At 42.0% G+C, this 18,802-nt stretch overlaps 3 long non-coding RNA genes across 3 annotated transcripts; 1 reads left to right on the forward strand and 2 right to left on the reverse strand.

Moving 5' to 3' along the window:
- Positions 1-7,692: 7,692 nt before the first annotated feature.
- On the reverse strand, positions 7,693-8,084 carry LOC138802228 (uncharacterized). Its single transcript, XR_011364705.1, has 2 exons — positions 8,002-8,084; positions 7,693-7,890 (listed from the first exon to the last, which is right to left on the reverse strand). It is a non-coding gene; the product is annotated as an uncharacterized lncRNA (long non-coding RNA).
- Positions 8,085-11,050, reverse strand: LOC138802227 (uncharacterized). The gene is made up of 5 exons (XR_011364704.1): positions 9,947-11,050; positions 9,337-9,437; positions 8,860-8,965; positions 8,363-8,538; positions 8,085-8,134 (listed from the first exon to the last, which is right to left on the reverse strand). It is a non-coding gene; the product is annotated as an uncharacterized lncRNA (long non-coding RNA).
- Positions 11,051-13,034: 1,984 nt separating this feature from the next.
- On the forward strand, positions 13,035-15,886 carry LOC138802229 (uncharacterized). Its single transcript, XR_011364706.1, has 6 exons — positions 13,035-13,629; positions 14,139-14,239; positions 14,611-14,716; positions 15,038-15,213; positions 15,445-15,577; positions 15,689-15,886. It is a non-coding gene; the product is annotated as an uncharacterized lncRNA (long non-coding RNA).
- Positions 15,887-18,802: the final 2,916 nt, after the last annotated feature.

An 18,802-nucleotide genomic window follows, 5' to 3' on the forward strand; every position in this document is an offset into this window, starting at 1 on the left:
GCCCAGTTGTAGGCTTATTCATCCTAGGAGAGGCCATTGCTAGTGTGAAAATGCTAGAGTAGGGACCATGTCTCAAGGACGCCTTAACGTGGCGATATGGTACACTCTGTTTGATCAAATAGTTTGCTAAGATCCTCACTTTTCTAAAAAAAATATATATATTTTTAATATCTACAGAGCAGATATTAACTGTGTGTACACTGGGAGGAGTATATATGGTAAGCCCTTGCACCTGTGGGTTGCTGTTGCACCTTTTGTTTTTTGTCTGTACTTAAGCCACAAGCAGCGTGCAACCTGCAGTGTGAACAAAGTCATAGATGTGCTGCCAAAATTTCCCTTTTTTTCTGTTGAATGTGGGGGATGTGGCTACCTCCTGTTGGCCTGCACTCCACCCATGTCCCAAGGCTGCTATAAAAGAGATCATTTGGTTCCTATCTGCCCAGTTGTAGGCTTATTCAGCCCAGGAGAGGCCATTGCTAGTATGAAAATGCTAGAGTAGGGACCATGTCTCGAGGACGCCTTAACGTGGCGACATGGTACACTCTGATTAATTAGTTTGCTAAGATGCTCACTTTAAAAAAAATAAATAAATTATACTTTAATTTTTAATATCTACAGAGCAGGTGTTTACCGGGTGTACGCTGGGAGGAGTATATACGGTAAGCCCTTGCACCTGTGGGTTGCTGTTGCACCTTTTGTTTTCTTTCAGTGGTCAGATCTGTCTCTGCCTTTGTAGCCTTTGAAGTGGATATAGGGTCATAGGAGCCAGCTAGTGGATACAGTCAGAGCCATCTAACCATTTGATTCCGCTGTTATGTACATCCTATCATCTCTCCGGCTGAATCATGTTCCATTATTCTCACATTCAAAAGCAATAAAGAGATTTCAAATTCGGTCTTTGAGAAAGAATGTATTTCTCCCCCGAGCAGCATCTATTTTTACAGTGACATTTACACCAGCTTTTTTCATTACCAGCCTTAACTTGTCAAAGCTAAGACAAAAGTGATCTGTGTTTAACATTGCCGTGAATCACAGCACTGAAAATAGAGAGCAGCAACCACATCCAGCCCTTCATCCGCTCAGGATCCATTACAGCTGGCTTTGTTTGCTCGGAATATCTCGCCGGCGCTATATGTATTAATTATACAGTAATTAGAACCCCGACATCTGCATGGAAAGAACGGATCTGCCTCCTCACCAAAGAGTCATCATGTGCTTTACCTGTGGGAGATTAACTATACCCATGTGATCTGCTAAATATAGAGTCAAATACCAAGAAAACATTAGTATCTATGCAATATGGCACAAAGCCTGCCAAAATTTTTGACCACCATATATCAGCACAATATGTGGGGAATCTCTATAGGAAAAATGGACTTATTTGTTATGAATATTAATAATTTATTATCCCTGTCCTGTTGTTCATATCCTACCTCTAGAAGCAGTATCTGACACAGACAATTTGCACCTCTGCGCAGGGGCCCATAATGCTGTTAAGACGACCCTGATTATGTGGCGGTCAATCTATGGCAGTGATGACTCTATATATACAATATATACAGACCAAGATATAACTGCCAAACAGTGACCACCGCATATATAGAGTCATTATACAGTGGTCAGTCTATGGCAGTAATATTGGTCTGTATATAGAGTCATTATACAGTGGTCAATCTATGGCGGTAATATTGGTGTGTATATAGAGTCATTATGTGGTGGTCACTCTATGGCAGTGATGTTGGTTTGTATATAGTGTATATAGAGTCATTATGTGGTGGTCACTCTATGGCAGTGATATTGGTCTGTATATAGTAATTATAGAGTCATTATGTGGCGGTCATGGTGTGGTGCTAATATTGGCCTGTATATAGTGTAGATAGTGTCATTATGCAGTGGTCACTCTATGGTGGTAATATTGGCCTGTATATAGTGTAGATAGTGTCATTATGTGGCGGTCACTCTATGCTGGTAATATTGGCCTGTAACCTCCTAAACTGACTCAATGTGAATAAGGGCCCTAATACATGGAACGAAGGAGGAGAAGCCTGTGTGCTGCAGGGCCCAGGATGTAGCAGCTTCCTGTGGGACCCGGTTATCCTGCAGTCACACACCCATGCTGGCCTTGTCTGCAGTGAGTGCCGAGGACATGCTGGTGGATTTTATCGCTAATCTAGAAGCTCAGCTGGTGACAGGTACACTAGCAGGTCTTGCAGGGATGGCACCCTATGTCCCCCTGCCACACCCCGCAACACGTCCTCAGCACATACCGCAGACATGGCCAGCATAGGTGGGTGATCAATTCCCACAGGAATCTGCTACAACCCAGGCCCTGCAGCACACAGGCCTTCTTCTTGTTCCAGACCACCACAGGGACCCAACACTGTCACAGCAGACACACTCGCAGCGGCTCTAGCTACAACAGGGCTGTCCTCCGCACCTGATTGTGAGGAGACCAGGATCGCCCCCTGCTGTGACGACCCAAGATGGCGCCCAGGAGAAGTGGACGGGGCTGACAGTGTTTTGGTATGTCTACTTTATTTAACTTCCGGGGGGGGGGGGGCTTGGTGAACAGCCTAGGCCTATGGTAAACTTAATCCACCCCTGGGCAGGATTATGGTTGTGTAAGGCCTCATTCACATGTCCAGTGTTTCTTATGGAGCATGATTTTGTCTACTCCGTGAAAAACACTGGATATCTGTTAACTGAATCCGTTTGGATGCGCTGGGTTGGGAGCGGGGGACATGGGAGCCAGTGACAGGAGCCAGGGAAATGGCAGCTGGGAGCCGTTGACAGGAGCCAGGGAAATGGGAGCCAGGAGCCGGTGACAGGAACGGGGGAAATAGGAGCCAGGAGCTGCCACTATGACCTGTCCTATTGTTTCGCAGCAAGGATCATGGCACAGATGACGTCACGGATGATGTGAATGCACACATAGGATTTCATGGGCCCTAAAATTCCGCAAATCCGCGACCACAGACAATTTTATCATATGTGTGAATAAACGCCTAAATGTGGCCTTTGTTGTGGCCAGATTCAGGCCTGGAGTTTTTCATGGGACCTGTCTTAAGTGCTTATATATTGCATAAACAACTTTCTATTGGTTATTCTAAACTGCTTTACCATTCCTGTAAGGAATCTTTTTTGCTAGCTATAATTAGAATCGGTCAGTGAATCTCCGGATTTGTATCCTTTTAACCGTAAAGAACATTTCTTACTGAGCTTGTACTAGGATTCATACTTAGATCTCTTCTTTCAGCAACATTGACCAGGTAATTTTTGTGCCTTTCCTAGACCTTGAAAACCCTATGGAATAAATAATATATTGATATATATCTTGATTTAGCCTAATGTATCTACCCAGTTAGGAGTATCCACCTCTGCAGTTGAAAACCTGATACTATCTTCCTAAAGCAATGTGCTGCAATGATAAAGGGTAATAGATAACTTTACATTACAGTTTGGTAAAAGACCAGTATGCAAATAAATGATAAAAGGTTACCACACCTTCAGTCCTATAATATCAGGTTTCAAACATTTACAATTTTGGAGGCATCTTGCAATTCAAATTCTGTGGTAGGGAGCGCCCTCTAGTGGTCATATTCAATATTACATCTTTAGACATGCAATATCTTTTCTAACCTTATATTACCTATTAGCTTGCTTTACACAGGTTTCTTTGTGCCACAGTTTTGGCACACTGTGGCCAATTTCAGACCATGTCCATTTCTGCAATTTTTCTTTTCATTTGCAATAGTAAATCTGTGCCAATGGCCCAAATATATGGAAGCAAAAATTGAATTCTTAGTCTAAATATGGACTAGACAGCCTAAGAATGTACAAAATTTATCAAAATTACTCATGCTTTCAAATAACTCTGGCACAACTGGCTCAAACTGTGCCAGAATCCTGTTGCATGTTTTTTGGTGCATGTTTTTTGGGTGCATGGTACTGCATCCTAAAGTGTCTTTTTATCCTGAAGGCATGCCCCCTTTGTCAAATGCTGCTCAAAAAGTATCTAAACATGCAATAAACACAGTGAACAGCATGTATGCCAGTTTTGTTGTGCCAGAATGATGTATTCTGATGCATTCTTGGTGGTACATCTGGGCCAATATATTTATTTTAATAATTGTGTTTTGTGCATGTGTATTATATGGATAAGACTGTTTCACAGCCTGATTTCAGAGTAATGGATCAGGCAGGGCTCTATTTGCCATTAGGCACTCTTGGTCCTCTGCCCAGGGCAGCAGTGCTGAGGGGAGCAGCACTTTGTTAAGTAAAAAAAAAATACTTTTAACACCTTGCCTCCCGTTTGTCAAATTAAATAGTGAATTGCACTATATATATATTAGTATATTATTGTAGAAAGATACTGAAAAACTTGCTTACTAAGCACTGCCCTGTGCAACAGTTATCTCCTATTTGTTTGCTTTGTTTCTGGTTAGTTGCAAAAATGATTAACACATTTTTAATAAAAAAAAAAATATTGCAGATGTAACAGTGGTCGGGTGTCAAGGTTGCTGTCCGCTCAACCACCGTTGTGGACATCATATGAAATCTGCAGTGGGCGGTGCCCCCACTTTCCGCCGCTAGTGCTTCTGGCTTTTGGACATGGACACATGGAGCAGCAACATGTGTCTCTTAATGCAGTATAGATCCGCCCACTAGAGATTTAAAGGCTCAGTGCCTTCAAGGACAACTCCCATGAAAAACTTTTTCCCAGTAATTGAAGCACATTACAAAGTTATATAACTGTGTAATGTGCTTCAATCATCTATCTGCCCTTCTTTCCTGTCTTTTCCCCCCTTAACCCCCCACCAGGAAGTGAAGGAAACTCACACATACCTAATTACTGTTGTCCCCATGCTCTTCTCTCAGCTCCTTCTTGTGACGATGAGTCATCAGCAGGAGGGCTGGTCAAGCTACTGTTACACCAGCCTCCCCCTCCCCTGCCTTGTCAGGTGACTCAGCTTGCTCAGCTCCGATTGGCTGAGCAACTGCAAGCCATCTGAGTCATGCCACTTGCTTATCTTCCCTTGGACTGACTCCCAGCACTTAGCCAGCTACAGGATCCCCCCCCCTGCTGCCGAGTGGACTCAGTGAGTGAAGGAGTCATGTCACTTATCTTCCCTCATGACTGACCCCCATCTTATCTCTGTCCTGCTGCCCTGACATAATTAGGGACGGCCATCCTGCAGATGTCACTTAGCAATGTACACTACATTGCAAAGTAAAAGTATGTGTGTGCAGCTTCAGTGCAGGGGCTGACAACCTGTGTGATTATATAGCAGCCTGATTGGAGAGAAAGAGAGGTGTCATGTTTAGTGTATGATGGGAGTTGAAGTGAATGGAGGGGCAGGCACTTGCAACGTCACAGCAGCCAAAGTGCATCATGGGAAGCTGAAACCAGGAAGTAAGGAAGAAATGAAGACCAAGACTAGAAATCAAGGGGTACACAGACGGTGGGAAATTCAAACAGTAACAGCTCAGGAGGGATGATAAGTATAAAAACTATGTTTCTGATTGTTTTTTCTTAGCACAGGAGTTGTCCTTTAATTATGTCCACCTGTGGCGTTCTGTACATTCCCTGTCTGAGTGTCAAGATCCTTTGGTCCTGATAAGGTCTGATATTGCTCTTTTTGCAAGGGCCTCCTGTACCTGTATTAGCCAGCTACAGTGTTCCTCTACTCTTTTTCCTGGTTCCTGTGTTCCTGCTGTGATCTTTCTGTATCCTGGTGTTGTTCTTGCTGTCTGGCCCTGCACTCCCAGTTGGTTCCTGAATTCCTGCGTGTTCCCGTTGTTAGTGTGAACCTGACACGACCCATATTTGTACCATCTACTCTTTCCTGCACCAAGTTACCTGCACAGTGTGACCTGCACCTGTGTCTTCATCTCCAGCATCTGGTGTATCTATATATTTGTCTGTACTGTCTGTTTGGCAACTTGGGTGGTTGTCACCCTTGCCACCTGGTCTGCCCAGACCAGCTCCACGTGTTCCATATGTCTCAAGAGACAGCAACCTGGCATATCCTCCGGGAAAGCCTATCTCTATCATCAGGAGTATTTTGTGAAGAATGGAGGATAAGCTTATATAATGCCCTTAAGGACAGACGGTCACGTGGCTCACTTCCACTGATCATTAGTGGGCCCAAGTCTGCTGATCCTGACAGTAGATAGAATTGTTTAAACTTGTTTAAGCTTAAAGGAGGTACCCCGGAGACTAAATAAAAAAAATACATTACTTTAATAATGTTATATTACTTTGTTATATTAATTTTAAATTGAGTGGCAGCAGTGAGGGGCACCACGGGCCCCTATGCTGGTCTACGGTTCACAGTCATCTGCTGTGGTCCATTGCTTACCTTTAACTGTACATATCATGGTAAATACTTGAAATCAAAGTATTTTAGGAGTGATACCTTTATTGGCCAACAAAAAACTGTTAGAGCTGTGAGCTTTCGGGATTCACAAGATCCCTTCGTCAGACAAGTTCACAAATGAATGACTTACAGAAACAGCACAACATTTTAGGGATGTTACAAGCCAGAAGGGAGAGACATCTGTGAATGGGGGGGGGGGGGGTGAGGGGGTATATACATCACATAGATAAGCCAGGGCAATAAAAAGGACTTGTTGTAAATTAAAGCTTATTTGGAAGTCCAAGATTGTTGGTCAGTTCAGTCTTATCTGTGGAGTGTGTCCATGTAGTGGGTCATAAATCCAGGTGCCAGGTTTAATCCATGTGTTAATGATTGGAATGTTTTTATCAATTTGAATTCCCACACTTTCCTCTCTCTGTCACTCTGGAAGTGACCTTTGAGGACCATAACCCTTAAATCTGTTATTCTATGGTCCAGTCCTGAGAAATGTTGGCCTACAGGGGTGTTGAGACTTCTTTTTATTGTATGTCTATGTAAGTTCATTCTAGTTTGTAGTTTCTGTTTTGTTTCCCCAATGTAAATCCCTGTGGGGCATCGTGTACACTTTATCATGTAGACCACATTGGAGGATGTACATGAGAAAGCATTGGTGATTTTGTAGTCTCGCTGTGTGTTGGGGATGCGGATTGTGTTTGTTTGTAGTATGTGGGGACATGTGCTGCATTTTCTGTTGTTGCAGGGGAAGGTGCCAGTTTCTGTTGTTGATGTCAGAGCGCTTTTTACAAGGAGGTTTCTTAAATTCGGGGGTTGTTTGAATGAAAGAAGAGGTAATTCTGGGAAAATCTCTTTCTGTCTGTTGTCCCTCTGGAATATTGGTTGTAGTTCAGCAGCAATCTTTTTTAGGATCTTCATATTAGGGTTATAGGTGACCACCAATGGCACCCGGCTGTTCTCCTCCTTCTGCTTATATTCCAGGAGGCTTTGTCTTGGAATTCTTTTGGCTCTGTGGATCTGTTCATCAATGGTTATTGGATGGTAGCCTTGTTTTAGGAATGTCTCTCTTAAAGATGATAGATGGTGTTCTCCATCTTTATCATCAGAACAAATCCTAATGTATCTGAGGGCTTGGCTATAGATGATGGACTTTTTTTGTGTGGTTTGGATGAAAGCTGTTCCATTTTAAGGTCACTTCCAGAGTGACAGAGAGAGGAAAGTGTGGGAATTCAAATTGATAAAAACATTCCAATCATCAACACATGGATTAAACCTGGCACCTGGATTTATGCTATAAAAAACGTAGAAAGTCCACAGCTTCCAAAAAAAGTTGAATCTTTATTGAAGCATATAAAAAATACAAGTAATAAAAATGCAGGCCTACATGTTTCGGGGAAAAAACCCCTTGATCACGGCATCAACATACACAATGGTTCAGTGAGTATATATGCTCCTATCTAAACACGTCACTTGAGTAACGCCCCCCAAGGGGGAGGGACCGCAAGAGGAAAAGCACCTGAAAATGTATAAACAAAATATAAGTAAATATATACAGATCAACACAAAAAGTTAAATCAATCTAGGTTAAATCAATATAAATATGACAGATCGGTTTTACAATTCAAACCTTTAGGTGCTCTAGTGTCCAGGCGGAGTATCCAAAAAGCCTCACGTTTGCGGAGGAGGCGGACCCAATCTCCCCCCCTCTGTAGTTTTGATACTCTTTCAATGGGAATAACACACAAAGAGCGACACACCCCCTGATGGGAGTCAAAGAAATGTCTGGTTAGACCTGACATAGCTCTGCGGGAGTTAAATCTTGCTGCTGCTGCTGCATCAGAGATATGCTCCGCAATTCTCTGTTTTAACTTTCTTTTTGTACTGCCAATGTACTGTAAATTACATTCGGTGCACCAGGCAAGGTATACTACAAACGTAGTGTTACAATTAATAAAGGATGCTATATTAAACTTTTGGCCTGTGCTTACCGATGTAAAAGTCGAGCTCTTTTGGATGTGACCGCATAAACCGCATCTGGGCATCGCACATTTATGGGAGCCTTTGATGGAAAGCCAGTTTTCTCTCCCCGGGGTCTGGTCATGAACAACCGTAGGGGATAGAATATTCCCAAGGGTCCTGCCCCGTCTAGCGACGCAACGTATTCCTGAGGATAGAATAGTATCGCATTTATTGTCTTGGAAAAGAATAGGGATATACTTCCTTATTATGTTTTCAATCTCCCTAAATTGTGAGCTATAGGGAGTGGAGAAAGTTAACGGGACAGGGGATATAATGGAAGGAGAAACGTTAGTACGATTTCTGTCCCTGAGATGGTAATCTCTATCCCTGCTCTCCGCTATTCTCTTAGCCCTATCAATATTATACCTGCGGTATCCTCTCAACAAAAGGCGTGTGGTCAGATTGTTACACGCATCCTCATAAGCAGAGGCGTTGGAACAGGCCCTACGGACTCTGATAAACTCACCAATTGGAAGATTACGTGTCACATGGGACGGGTGATGGCTATGTGCATGCAGTAGTCCGTTACCAGCCGAAGGTTTTCTAAAGAGGCTGGTCTGAATACGGCCCTCCTGAAAACGCAGGGAAATGTCCAAGAAAGAAATTTGAGATGGTTCATACTGGTATGTGAATTTTAAATTTAGGTTATTAAAATTAATATACTTCACAAATTCACTACCAAGAGAGGGACCACCCGTCCATATTAGGAGGAGGTCGTCAATGTACCTCCCGTACCACTGGATGTATTCGTGGAAGGGATTATGTGGATTGTACATGACGACCTCCTCCCAGTATGACATGTATAAGTTGGCTAAAGAAGGGGAGAATTTAGCCCCCATGGGGCAGCCAACCAACTGTAGGTAGAAAGTATCGCAAAACTTAAAAAAGTTATGGGAAAGTAAAAATTCAGTAACAATAATAATGTAATCTTTTAGAGACTCACCATAATTACTAAATTTTGCAAGATGATATCTCAAGGCAGTAATAGCTTTGTCGTGCGGGATGCAGGAAAAAAGTGCGGTCACATCCAAAGACAGCCAGGAGCTGGAGGAATTACAAGGTAAGTTATCCACTTCTGCAAGTAAACTCTTACTATCCCGTATATAGCCAGATGTTCTTGTGACCAGAGGTTGTAACAGGTTATCTAGCCAAGCACAGGTCCTCTCAACCAAAGATCCCACACCTGATACAATCGGCCTAAATGGGGGAGGGAAAATACCCTTGTGGGTCTTGGGGAGTGCATGGAACATAGGTATCAAGGGGTGTTCAACCAACAAATATTCTTTTTGTTTGGTGTCTAACAGATCCAAATTAACCCCTAAGTCTATAATGTCCCGAAGTTTTTTTCTAAACACCTCGGACGGGTCACCAGAAATGATTTTATAAGTTACTGGGTCATCTAGCATTTTTTGAACCTCTGTAATATAAAGAGTTTTATCCAATACTACCACAGATCCCCCTTTGTCAGAGGGGCGTATTATGATATTAGGATTATCATTCAAATCTTTGAGGGCTCTTTTCTGGGGAAGTGTTAGGTTGTTTTTAGAGTTTACCTGCTCGGTGGATAGGGATCTCAACTCTTCCTCGACTCTGTGTTGAAAAATATCCATAGCTGGGACACGTGAATTTATCGGATAGAAGTAAGGATTAGGTGTACGTGTCCTGTTGATGGTAGTATTCACAGTGTCAGTAGAGGGAGAATCCCTGGTTTGAAGGTCCTGCAACGTATGTACCGCTATCTGTTCCTGAAAAGACATGCTAAGGGGAGTGTAACCCACACCTATGGAATTCAAATCAGGTGGTAACTCATTACATACATCAGCATTATCAGTAGTGGTGAAAAAATGTCTCTTAATGGTAAGAAGTCTAACAAACTTGTTCACATCCTGTAAAGTCTGATACAAATCGAAATTACATGTAGGAACAAAGGACAGTCCATAGCCCAAAACCTCCATCTGGGTGGGAGAAAGTATACAAGCAGATAGGTTATAGACGTCATAGGCACTGTTCAGACTCTGTGTCTGTTGTGTGTGTTTCCTCCTCTGCCGGTGTTTCCTCCCTGCCCTCCTTGTCCGTTTTTTGGCGGTTGGAAATTGTAGTCACTAGTAGATTCGCCTGTGTTGTGATGTGATCTCGTATTGGGACGGGGTCCTGTCCAGTTAGAAGTTTTTTTTGGGTATTTTCTCTTTTGTTTAGTATTTTTATGTGATGTCTGAATTGGTACCACTTCTTGTTCCTCAAATTCTGAGGCCTCAGTTTGGGTATCAGATGTATCACCCTCTGTATTACTGAAAGTTACAGAGCGACGTGATGTTTCACCTTCAGTGTGTTTTTTTAGGATAGGATGTGGTAAGCGCTGCATCCGGCGTTTTTCTTTCCACGTATACACACTGTCCGACAAATAGTCTTTTAAATCACGATTAAATTTGTTTTTCTTAGTTTGTGTTATTTCCTCCTCCAGATCCGCAAGATTTTTGTTCATTCTTTCCACAGCATTGATATAATTGTCCAACGTTTCATATTGGGTTAAAGATGATTGTAATTGGATTAAAGTTATATCCAGGTCCGTAAGTTTTTTTTGGAGTTTTGCTGTGCGTATTGTCATAAGTCTAAAAGAACAGTCCGTGAGTGCTTGATTCCATTCCTTGACATAATCATCTCCCTCTGTATTGTCTGGTGGTTTTTTCAGTCTCAGGCCACGTGGTATCATTTTTTTATCAATATATTGATTCAACGTGGTCATGTCCCACCAGATGCGGAGTTGTTTGCTTTTTGTCTTTTCCATATCCCAAATAATTTTTTGCATGTCCAGATTTTGATTCTCATTATTGGATTCGGAAAAAACTTTAGCAACTCTCTGTAAGCGATCCTCATTATCCAGTGACATGTTAATACTTCGTTACAATGATTTAATATTTATAAAAAAATTCCTTTTAAGGAAGTAGGGATAATAGCCCAAAAAAAAAAAAAGGTCAATGAAAAAATTAGTCCATGTTCATATTGAAATTGCAGTCAAAAAGAAGGGAGCACGACAAGCAAGGAGATAAATCTGATATGTAAAAAGAAGTCAGCTCACCAAGACTTTGTGCAGGGTAGGCAAATTATCCCAATGGAAGCAGGTGGATGTGAAGCGGGCCGCACCCGGTAAATAGGCTATAAAAAACGTAGAAAGTCCACAGCTTCCAAAAAAAGTTGAATCTTTATTGAAGCATATAAAAAATACAAGTAATAAAAATGCAGGCCTACATGTTTCGGGGAAAAAACCCCTTGATCACGGCATCAACATACACAATGGTTCAGTGAGTATATATGCTCCTATCTAAACACGTCACTTGAGTAACGCCCCCCAAGGGGGAGGGACCGCAAGAGGAAAAGCACCTGAAAATGTATAAACATGTTTATACATTTTCAGGTGCTTTTCCTCTTGCGGTCCCTCCCCCTTGGGGGGCGTTACTCAAGTGACGTGTTTAGATAGGAGCATATATACTCACTGAACCATTGTGTATGTTGATGCCGTGATCAAGGGGTTTTTTCCCCGAAACATGTAGGCCTGCATTTTTATTACTTGTATTTTTTATATGCTTCAATAAAGATTCAACTTTTTTTGGAAGCTGTGGACTTTCTACGTTTTTTATAGCCTATTTACCGGGTGCGGCCCGCTTCACATCCACCTGCTTCCATTGGGATAATTTGCCTACCCTGCACAAAGTCTTGGTGAGCTGACTTCTTTTTACATATCAGATTTATCTCCTTGCTTGTCGTGCTCCCTTCTTTTTGACTGCAATTTCAATATGAACATGGACTAATTTTTTCATTGACCTTTTTTTTTTTTTGGGCTATTATCCCTACTTCCTTAAAAGGAATTTTTTTATAAATATTAAATCATTGTAACGAAGTATTAACATGTCACTGGATAATGAGGATCGCTTACAGAGAGTTGCTAAAGTTTTTTCCGAATCCAATAATGAGAATCAAAATCTGGACATGCAAAAAATTATTTGGGATATGGAAAAGACAAAAAGCAAACAACTCCGCATCTGGTGGGACATGACCACGTTGAATCAATATATTGATAAAAAAATGATACCACGTGGCCTGAGACTGAAAAAACCACCAGACAATACAGAGGGAGATGATTATGTCAAGGAATGGAATCAAGCACTCACGGACTGTTCTTTTAGACTTATGACAATACGCACAGCAAAACTCCAAAAAAAACTTACGGACCTGGATATAACTTTAATCCAATTACAATCATCTTTAACCCAATATGAAACGTTGGACAATTATATCAATGCTGTGGAAAGAATGAACAAAAATCTTGCGGATCTGGAGGAGGAAATAACACAAACTAAGAAAAACAAATTTAATCGTGATTTAAAAGACTATTTGTCGGACAGTGTGTATACGTGGAAAGAAAAACGCCGGATGCAGCGCTTACCACATCCTATCCTAAAAAAACACACTGAAGGTGAAACATCACGTCGCTCTGTAACTTTCAGTAATACAGAGGGTGATACATCTGATACCCAAACTGAGGCCTCAGAATTTGAGGAACAAGAAGTGGTACCAATTCAGACATCACATAAAAATACTAAACAAAAGAGAAAATACCCAAAAAAACTTCTAACTGGACAGGACCCCGTCCCAATACGAGATCACATCACAACACAGGCGAATCTACTAGTGACTACAATTTCCAACCGCCAAAAAACGGACAAGGAGGGCAGGGAGGAAACACCGGCAGAGGAGGAAACACACACAACAGACACAGAGTCTGAACAGTGCCTATGACGTCTATAACCTATCTGCTTGTATACTTTCTCCCACCCAGATGGAGGTTTTGGGCTATGGACTGTCCTTTGTTCCTACATGTAATTTCGATTTGTATCAGACTTTACAGGATGTGAACAAGTTTGTTAGACTTCTTACCATTAAGAGACATTTTTTCACCACTACTGATAATGCTGATGTATGTAATGAGTTACCACCTGATTTGAATTCCATAGGTGTGGGTTACACTCCCCTTAGCATGTCTTTTCAGGAACAGATAGCGGTACATACGTTGCAGGACCTTCAAACCAGGGATTCTCCCTCTACTGACACTGTGAATACTACCATCAACAGGACACGTACACCTAATCCTTACTTCTATCCGATAAATTCACGTGTCCCAGCTATGGATATTTTTCAACACAGAGTCGAGGAAGAGTTGAGATCCCTATCCACCGAGCAGGTAAACTCTAAAAACAACCTAACACTTCCCCAGAAAAGAGCCCTCAAAGATTTGAATGATAATCCTAATATCATAATACGCCCCTCTGACAAAGGGGGATCTGTGGTAGTATTGGATAAAACTCTTTATATTACAGAGGTTCAAAAAATGCTAGATGACCCAGTAACTTATAAAATCATTTCTGGTGACCCGTCCGAGGTGTTTAGAAAAAAACTTCGGGACATTATAGACTTAGGGGTTAATTTGGATCTGTTAGACACCAAACAAAAAGAATATTTGTTGGTTGAACACCCCTTGATACCTATGTTCCATGCACTCCCCAAGACCCACAAGGGTATTTTCCCTCCCCCATTTAGGCCGATTGTATCAGGTGTGGGATCTTTGGTTGAGAGGACCTGTGCTTGGCTAGATAACCTGTTACAACCTCTGGTCACAAGAACATCTGGCTATATACGGGATAGTAAGAGTTTACTTGCAGAAGTGGATAACTTACCTTGTAATTCCTCCAGCTCCTGGCTGTCTTTGGATGTGACCGCACTTTTTTCCTGCATCCCGCACGACAAAGCTATTACTGCCTTGAGATATCATCTTGCAAAATTTAGTAATTATGGTGAGTCTCTAAAAGATTACATTATTATTGTTACTGAATTTTTACTTTCCCATAACTTTTTTAAGTTTTGCGATACTTTCTACCTACAGTTGGTTGGCTGCCCCATGGGGGCTAAATTCTCCCCTTCTTTAGCCAACTTATACATGTCATACTGGGAGGAGGTCGTCATGTACAATCCACATAATCCCTTCCACGAATACATCCAGTGGTACGGGAGGTACATTGACGACCTCCTCCTAATATGGACGGGTGGTCCCTCTCTTGGTAGTGAATTTGTGAAGTATATTAATTTTAATAACCTAAATTTAAAATTCACATACCAGTATGAACCATCTCAAATTTCTTTCTTGGACATTTCCCTGCGTTTTCAGGAGGGCCGTATTCAGACCAGCCTCTTTAGAAAACCTTCGGCTGGTAACGGACTACTGCATGCACATAGCCATCACCCGTCCCATGTGACACGTAATCTTCCAATTGGTGAGTTTATCAGAGTCCGTAGGGCCTGTTCCAACGCCTCTGCTTATGAGGATGCGTGTAACAATCTGACCACACGCCTTTTGTTGAGAGGATACCGCAGGTATAATATTGATAGGGCTAAGAGAATAGCGGAGAGCAGGGATAGAGATTACCATCTCAGGGACAGAAATCGTACTAACGTTTCTCCTTCCATTATATCCCCTGTCCCGTTAACTTTCTCCACTCCCTATAGCTCACAATTTAGGGAGATTGAAAACATAATAAGGAAGTATATCCCTATTCTTTTCCAAGACAATAAATGCGATACTATTCTATCCTCAGGAATACGTTGCGTCGCTAGACGGGGCAGGACCCTTGGGAATATTCTATCCCCTACGGTTGTTCATGACCAGACCCCGGGGAGAGAAAACTGGCTTTCCATCAAAGGCTCCCATAAATGTGCGATGCCCAGATGCGGTTTATGCGGTCACATCCAAAAGAGCTCGACTTTTACATCGGTAAGCACAGGCCAAAAGTTTAATATAGCATCCTTTATTAATTGTAACACTACGTTTGTAGTATACCTTGCCTGGTGCACCGAATGTAATTTACAGTACATTGGCAGTACAAAAAGAAAGTTAAAACAGAGAATTGCGGAGCATATCTCTGATGCAGCAGCAGCAGCAGCAAGATTTAACTCCCGCAGAGCTATGTCAGGTCTAACCAGACATTTCTTTGACTCCCATCAGGGGGTGTGTCGCTCTTTGTGTGTTATTCCCATTGAAAGAGTATCAAAACCACAGAGGGGGGGAGATTGGGTCCGCCTCCTCCGCAAACGTGAGGCTTTTTGGATACTCCGCCTGGACACTAGAGCACCTAAAGGTTTGAATTTTAAAACCGATCTGTCATATTTATATTGATTTAACCTAGATTGATTTAACTTTTTGTGTTGATCTGTATATATTTACTTATATTTTGTTTATACATTTTCAGGTGCTTTTCCTCTTGCGGTCCCTCCCCCTTGGGGGGCGTTACTCAAGTGACGTGTTTAGATAGGAGCATATATACTCACTGAACCATTGTGTATGTTGATGCCGTGATCAAGGGGTTTTTTCCCCGAAACATGTAGGCCTGCATTTTTATTACTTGTATTTTTTATATGCTTCAATAAAGATTCAACTTTTTTTGGAAGCTGTGGACTTTCTACGTTTTTTATAGCCTATTTACCGGGTGCGGCCCGCTTCACATCCACCTGCTTCCATTGGGATAATTTGCCTACCCTGCACAAAGTCTTGGTGAGCTGACTTCTTTTTACATATCACCTGGATTTATGACCCACTACATGGACACACTCCACAGATAAGACTGAACTGACCAACAATCTTGGACTTCCAAATAACCTTTAAAGGACAACTCCGGCGAAAATTTTTTTTGGCTTATTTAACACACATTACAAAGTTATATAACTCTGTAATGTGGTTAAATACCCGGTCTGGCCCCCTTCCCCCACTTTCCGACCTCCGACCCCCCACCCCGGAAGTTAAAGAATATATACATTACCTATTACGGTCGTCACGGTCCTCTTCTCTGGTGTCGGGTGATGTCAGAGCTGGGGGCGGTCCGGGTCTTCTTCCTCCTCGGCGTCTTCATTGAGAGTGAATGGGAGAGAAAAGGCTGCTGGTGCACATGCGCACCAGCAGCCTTTTCATTGGCTGGAGCGCATCACATGGCTTCCAGCTTGCTCAGCCCTGATTGGCTGAGCTTGCTGGAAGCCATGTGATGCGCTCCAGCCAATGAAAAGGCTGCCGGTGCGCAAGCGCGCTGGCAGCCTTTTCTCTCTCATGGACCCGGAAGAAGGAGACATCGCTGGACGGCGGACGCAGGTGACGGTGAGGCGGCCGGCGGCCGAATGGAGTGGCGATCGTCACCGGAGGGATGGTGAGTATGGTGTCTGTGTGTGTCTGTGTTTTTTTTTTTGGGGGGGGTCCCGCCGGAGTTGTCCTTTAATTTACAACAAGTCCTTTTTATTGCCCTGGCTTATCTATGTGATGTATATACCCCCTCAACCCCCCCCCCCCCCCATTTACAGATGTCTCTCCCTTCTGGCTTGTAACATCCCTAAAATGTTGTGCTGTTTCTGTAAGTCATTCATTTGTGAACTTGTCTGACGAAGGGATCTTGTGAATCCCGAAAGCTCACAGCTCTAACAGTTTTATGTTGGCCAATAAAGGTATCACTCCTAAAATACTTTGATTTCAAGTATTTACCACGATATGGATTTTTCTGGCTAACACGGTACCATACTATACATTTTTCTTTAACTGTACACAACTGTTTGGGATTATTATCCTCTCATCAGTACAGAGACATGTGCTGGCTGGCTCTTGAAAGGATTATAGTCATGGGACGTCATAAAGATGTATTAGGGCTTACAAGCCTTAAAGGGAAAGATACCTAATACCTAAGAGCTAATTTGTATATGCTTATTACTTGCTGGTCATTCGATAAGTCCTGCACTAGAACGAGGCCAGAAACAGTTGGCTCCATACTGCATTTAGTGGCATCACCATGTTACTGCAGCTTCAGCTCCTATTGAAGTAAGAGCCGAGGTTTCAGTAACTCAGCACCGCCACTACAAGGAGTACGGAGCCAACTGCCAATATCCCTGTAGTGTGGGCATCGAACAGATGAATGGTATGTCGCCACCCCATCAATCAACTAATGATAGCTGAAGCACTGGAGGCAGGCCGACCCCCCCCCCCCAGTGGGAGGAAACACCCACCCCTCTATGATACAGCTCCATAGATTCTAATGGAGTCGCGTCATAGAGGGGCGGGTATTTCCTCCCACTGGGGGTGGTTCGGCCTGCCTACAGTGCTTTAGCCCAGGCCTGATAGTACCTTCAATTTAAAGCTGACAGAAGTGAGGTCATATAATTATTACTAATAACCTACATGTCCCAACTATATAAAACAGCACAATAAATGTGCATAGTCAATGTGTAAAATTTTTCACAAGGCTTCAATTAATATTTGAAGCCAATGCTTACAGAACAAAATGTCCTCTTGAACAAATAACATTTCTTTTTATATTTGCACAGGTCACATAACAAACAATTAAGAAGCTGATCCATATTTGCTGAGTGACAAAGTACAAAATGAAGAGAACAAAAATAGTAGTGATCTTCCATATATAATTCGATTTATACGGGGTGTTTTCTACTTTCCTATAAAAATTTAATGTCTGTAAATGGGTTGCTAATGTATTTATCTGTTTCTTGCTTTCTGCTGTGGCTGGGGATTTTCTTTTTTACTTTTTTTTTTTTCAAGCAGGAAGATGAAACGTTGGGTTAAAAGAGTGAGAAAGAGTAGGGGTAGGAGGACAAACGCGACAGCATTTCAGTCCCCAGCTGTCAATCAATTCTAAGTTGCTCACTCCATTAAAACCCTTTCAAGCAAAAGTCAGTAAATGTACTGACCTGCTTCAGATGCTCACTGTTTACACAAACAGAGACCAGGAGCTGCAACGGCATCGGCAATTGCCGGCATTGGTGGATCAGTAACGGTAATTGGTGTTGTAAAAAACACATAGGATTACATTGGAATCTCTGGAAAGAAAATGCTAATTTTAACTTTTCACTCTTACTTTGCAGTTATTCCTGTGAAATGCAGAAAGGGTTAAATAACTGAATGAATGTACATTTAAATACTTGAAAGAGTGAATATTTCAAAATGGGTTGAATTGTGGGGGGTTTTAGTATACAGGCCTCTAAATATACTCCAAAACTGAACTGGTGCCGAAAGAATTTCTGAGTTTGAAATTTTCACGAACATTTTGAAAATTGCTACTAAACATTTACGGCCTCTAACATCCCAAATAAGTAAAAGCATGTTCACCAAATGCTTTCAAAATGAAGTAGACATGTTATAGATGTGAATTAATAAATAATGAATGTAGTATTACTATTTTCCTTATTGGCAGAGACTTTCAAATGTAGAGAAATGCGCTTTTTTTTTTTACATTTTTAACATTTTGGAGTTATTCACAAAAAAATTCTAAAGCTATCAACTCAAATTTACCACTAACATAAAGTAGAATATGTAACAA

This window comes from Dendropsophus ebraccatus, chromosome 9 (assembly GCF_027789765.1).
Source record: "Dendropsophus ebraccatus isolate aDenEbr1 chromosome 9, aDenEbr1.pat, whole genome shotgun sequence".
In the NCBI taxonomy this organism is placed as follows: Eukaryota; Metazoa; Chordata; class Amphibia; order Anura; family Hylidae; genus Dendropsophus; species Dendropsophus ebraccatus.